This window comes from Rattus norvegicus, chromosome 16 (assembly GCF_021556685.1).
Source record: "Rattus norvegicus strain SHRSP/BbbUtx chromosome 16, alternate assembly SHRSP_T2T, whole genome shotgun sequence".
NCBI lineage: Eukaryota > Metazoa > Chordata > Mammalia > Rodentia > Muridae > Rattus > Rattus norvegicus.
This window is the reverse complement of record NC_141549.1, coordinates 77,445,874-77,451,535: the sequence shown is the minus strand read 5'-3', so window position 1 is coordinate 77,451,535 and position 5,662 is coordinate 77,445,874. Positions and strand designations below refer to the sequence as shown.

Below are 5,662 nucleotides of genomic sequence, written 5' to 3'. Positions count from 1 at the left end.
GACAGGGCGCAGCGCGGTGACGTCACGCGCCAGGCTACTGGGCGGGGCTAGCAGTGCCCAGGCTGTAGGAGGGAATTCCTGGGCAGAGCGGAGGGGAGGCCAGGGTTACCTCCTAGTGGGTTAGCCTGAGAGATCATATCTGCTCTCTTAATCTGAGAACAGTCTGATTTAGAGCCCGAGCTGCAGAAGGAGGTGGACGTTGGCTGCTGTGGGCAATAGCTGCGGAACGAATGGCTTGTATTGTATGTGAGGAGTGCCAGTGCCAGTTCAGCTATCCAAGAGCTGCTCTGTGCTTTTGGACGCCATGTAAAACACGGAATGAAATATGCCAACTGCCAACCAACGGCTAAAGACGTGTTCTGGCTTTGTTTTTTTTCTTTGTTTAGGAATCCATGCCTTTTGTGGGAGAAGCTAAAGCTATGAGAAGACCACAAGAAGAAAATGTCTGACGTAACTAACTCTATATGTGAGACCCTTAGAACTTGCTTGAATTGAAAAATAGCACTTGCGCCATTTATAAGTGCACATCATGGGGTCCATACTAACTGCAAACACAGCAATTCGTTTGGGCATAAATTGTTATTATGATACACACTAGTGTGGGTGAATCTCAAAAGGGTATAGAAGGGGAAAGGAAAGTTAAAGTCAATGACAGTCTTGTCATCCAGCTTAGTTAGGTATGATTAATACTTAGGGACATACACTTTTACTTTTCTACTCCAGTCCTATCTTTTAAATTTTCTATTGCTGTTTTTGTTTTGTTCTGAGATGAGGCATCTATGCAGCCTAAATTGTCCTAGTATTATGAAGAGCAGGCTGGCCTCAAACTCACAGAAATTGTCCTGCCTCAGCCTCCTGGGTGCTGGGGATAAGTGTGCAACTCCAGTTCCAGCAGTACACTGTTATTGTTTTAGGTGAATGAGGCATTTTTATTAGCAAGGACAGGGCACTGCTTTCGGTACTGGATATACAGCAGTGATAAGTCTTGCCACGTCCATGGCAGGTAGTGGAAAAGTGGCCTAAGAACAAGTCAAGAATGAGTGATTCACTGCAAGGGGACTTGCTTAGCAGAAATCAGGCCTCAGCTCCACCACAACACTGCACAGATAAACAAAACAAAGAGATAGGGCAGCCCTTGGCAGGGAGAGATGGGTTCTATGTAGACAGTTCGAAAACACCTCCCATAGGTCCCCACGCACAGAGACATAATGAAGAGGAAGGGGGTGTGGGGACAATTGGAGTGATCCCCGTAGAAGCAGCGAGGTCCACCCCAAAGCTGCCACTGAAAGTTCTGCACCAGCTGGAACAAGTTTACTAGGGTGGAGATCCAAGGATTGCAGTGTGGACTGTGGTTGGTAAAGCTGGAAAATCAATTAGTGTTTTATACTCTCCCTTCACTTCCTGTCCTTTCCCTGTACTACTTCCTCGTTACTTTGTATCACTCTTTCTTGTTCTCCTTTCTAAATGTTACTCTTTATCTACATGTATATTTGTGTACATTAACGCTCTATGGGCTAGAATATAGGCGTCTATTAGTATACACCAATGCTCTATTGGCTAGAATACATGTGTATGTTTGTATATGCAAAGGCTCTATGGGCTGGAATATACATGAAGTAGAACATGTAGCTTTTCTTTTTTGTGATTGTGTATCTTTTTTTTTTTTTTTTTTTGGAGCTGGGGACTGAATCCAGGGCCTTGTGCTTGCTAGGCAAGCGCTCTACCACTGAGCTAAATCCCCAACCCCATGATTGTGTATCCTTACATAATATTATATATTGTAAGTCCACCCATTTTTTGGAAAAGTCTGTGATTTCATTTTTCTTCAGAGGTTAATAATATTCCAATATACATCAGCTATCCATTACCCATTCATCTGTTAATAAATATCTAGGTTTGTTCCATTTCCTTGATATAGTCAATGAATCAGACTGTGTGTGAGAGTGTGCAAATATCTGTAGGGTAGGTGTGGAAGTCTTTGGGTATACACCCAGAAGTGAATACTGGGCCATCCAGTAGTACTATTTTAATGTTTTTGAAGAGCCTCTGAGCTGGTTTCCATAATGGTGGTTTATTACTTAGCACCTCCACTAGCCGTGAATAAGGGTCCCTCTTTCCCCACATCCTCTCCAACATTTGTTATGACTCCTTGATGACTGTTGTTCTGCCTGGGGTGAGGTGGTATATCAAAGTATTTTTTTTAAAGATTTATTTATTTATTTTGTATATGAGTACACTGTAGCTGTCTTCAGACACACCAGAAGAGGGCATCGGATCTCTTTACAGATGGTTGTGAGCCACCATGTGGTTGCTGGGATTTGAACTCAGGACCTCTGGAAGAACAGTGAGTGCTCTTAACCACTGAGCCATCTCTCCAGCCCCCTCATGACTACGGATATTGGACACTTTTTTGAAATATTTATTGGCTTTATTTAAAAAAAAAAAACAACTGTTTCTTCAGTTCATTAGACAGTTTGTTTATTGGCAGCTTGATTTCTTTGGTATTTAATTTCTGCACTTCTTTGGGAATCCTGTATATTAGCCCCTTGTCTGAAGTATAGCTGGTTAAAGATTTTCTCCCTTCTTTAGGCTGTTGGCTTTGCTGATAGTTTCTCTTGCTGTCAGAACATTGTCATCTCATGTCGTCCCATCTGCTGACGCCCGAGTCTAGTTCCAATGCTATGAAAGCTCTGTTCTGAAAATTCTTACCCACCCCAGTGTCGTAGAGAGTCCTATATTTTCATCCCGAAGTTCCAGTGTTTCGAGTTTTAAATTAAGGCCTTCCATCCGCCTTGAATCCTTTTCTGTACAAGATCAGAAGCTAAGAGCCTAATTTTGTCCTTCCGAGTGGAAATCCCGTTGAACAGGCTCTTACTGTTTTCATTGCGTGTCTGTGATTGAGAAACAAAAATCAGGCTGGGCATGGTGGCAGTAGAACTCTAATCCCAGCACTTAGGAGGCAGGGACATAAACAAGAACAAAACCGGCTATGGTTGTGGTCCAGGGAGGTCAGGGTCCATCCTAAACTAGCATCCAAATCTGGAGGTGTTGTGCATGTGGTAGTTGGAAACAAAAAAGATGCAAGATTGAGGATACCACAGATTGTCTCTCGGTAGTTTCAGAAAGCTGCTGAGGCCAGGCAATATATATATATATATATATATATATATATATATATATATATATATATATATATCACAGCCAGAGGCTCTCCAGGGCCATTGCATAACGTTGTAAAGGAGAAGTGTGGGTTTTGTGGGAGACTCTGAGATGTTCAGATTCCAGAGCCATGAGATGCTTGTCAAGAAGAGCAATATATACACGGAGCAGAACTAACCCAAGTGAGTAATGTCTATACCAGGAAGGAAAGCCAAGCCATCTGAGCCCTTAGAGATTCATGTCCTAGATAACAGACAGATCCGACAAGGATTTAGCGTTTGCCCTATTGGGGTCAGCCTCGTTTTGATCCAACCTTTCCACATTACTCCCCTATTCTTCCCTTCTGTGATAGGAATGCATTTCTGTACCATTAGATGCTGTGAGTGTGCAATTTGCTTTTTTATTCCCGGGGGGGGGTCACAGTTTAAGGAATTGACTTGAGTCCCACAGAGACTGGAATTTTAAAGTGTAAAGATCATAGGAAATTTGAAGTTGGTCAAACTGCATTTTGCACCATGAGATGTCTATGTATCTTGAGGAACTGAATGTGGTGGTTTGAATGAGAAATGTTCCCCACAGACTCACGTTGGTGGTGTAGTTGGAGTGTGTGTGTGTGTGTGTGTGTGTGTGTGTGTGTGTGTGTGTGTGTTACCTTTAGAAGGTGTAAGTTTGAAGGTTTATAGTCTTGTCCCACTTCCTCCCTGATCTCTTTCTACTCTGCTTTCCTGTGTATGGAAGAAAAATGTGGGTCACCCATTGTCCTGCCATTAGAAATGGGTCCAGAGATGGGAAATCTTCAAAAATAAGTTGCTTGCAGGCTGGAGAGATGGCTCAGTGGTTAAGAGCACTGACTGCTCTTCCAGAGGTCCTGAGTTCAAATCCCAGCAACCACATGGTGGCTCACAACCATCTGTAACAAGATCTGATGTCCTCTTCTGGTGTGTCTGAAGACAGCTACATGTATATAATAAGTAAAATAAATCTTAAAAAAATAAATTGCTTGTATTTATCTTTTGTATGTCCCCCCCCCGCCCTGCACATACATCTAGATCATGTGCTTTCCTGGTGCCAGCAGTGGCCAGAAGAAGGCATCTGATTCACTGGTACTGGGGTTACAGTTGGTTTTGAGTTTCCATGTGGATGCTGGGAATCAAACAGGTCGTTTGGAAGAGTAGCCGGTGCTATAACAGCTGAATTCATGTCCTCTGGCTAGACATGGGGAAATGCTGTCCACCCACAGTCAAGACGACAAGGCCATAGACTTTTACATTGACTTCTAGACGAGATTCTGGTCTCAAAAGTTGATGCTTCACTTGATTTTGGATATGTGAAAAAAGTTTTATTGAGGCTAGAGATTAGACTTGGTTGATGGTGGCCCCATAACATGTCTACATCCTAAGTTCTAGAATGGATGTCACAGTATATGGCAAAATGCATGATTGCATTAAAATCTTGAGACGAGGGACTTATTTATTCTAGATTTCCTAGACTGGCCCTAAGTCAAATGAAAAACATTTTCTTATACATTGAACAAGGCAAGTCTGAAATAGAAGACTGCAGTGACTGCGATGGATTGGGTGTGAAGTCCTTCACAACTCATATATGAATATGGTAGCTATTTGGTAGTGCTATTTTGGGAGGTGGTAGAACTTTGGGGACAGGGTACCTAGGTTAGGGCTGAAAAAGTGGGGTTTGAAGGTTACAGGCCTCACTTCTGGCCTGACTGCTCTGCTTCTTGACTGTCATGTTATGACAAACATAAGCAGAACTTCCCTGCTCCTGCCTCTCACCCTCGCTGGCTCAGCCAGGGGCCAGTCCTTTGCCCTGATGCACCTTAGCTATGAGACAAATGAGTGATCTCTAAGAAAGAGACACTATCACAAGCTGAAGATTATCTGGAGTCACTGAGAAAGCAAAGGTTCTCTCCCCAAACCTTTAGGGGAAGTACAGTCTCCATGACATTTAGATTTCAATTTAAGTTTTTGTTTTACCTATGTTATTTGTTACATTTAGAGAGAAAAATATTTTTCTTTAGGTCTCTCTCTCTCTCCTCTCTCTCTCTCTCTCTCTCTCTCTCTCTCTCTCTCTCTCTCTCTCTCTGTGTGTGTGTGTGTGTCCACTAGTTGGCTTTGAACAGGCCCCCGGGGAACTCACCATCCACATCAACCCTCAGATCCTTGCATAGTCTGCCTTCACTCTGCTCTATTTATATGCAGTGTCCCAGGATTTTACCTAGACTTGGGGCGGGGGGAAGTATCTATTTCATTGTGCTGGGTAATTTTATGTCAACTTAACACTAGCTAGAACCTTACTTGAGAAGCTGTCTTTATAAGAGTCCGCTGTAGGGCATTTTCTTAATTAGTGGTTGATGGGGGAGGGCCCAGCCCATTGTGGGTGGTGCTATCCCTGGGTTGTGGTCCTGAGTTCTACAAGAAAGCAGGCTGAGCAAGCCATGAGGAGCAAGCCAGTAAGCAGCTCCTCTCCATGGCCTCAGTATCAGTTC

The 5,662-nt window shown here is 43.3% G+C and overlaps 1 protein-coding gene; it reads right to left on the bottom strand.

Annotated features, from left to right (window-relative positions):
* Window positions 1–5,662, bottom strand: part of Erich1 (glutamate-rich 1) — a gene marked incomplete at its 5' end in the record, with an annotated part of 52,793,804 nt that overhangs the window by 6,212,828 nt on the left and 46,575,314 nt on the right.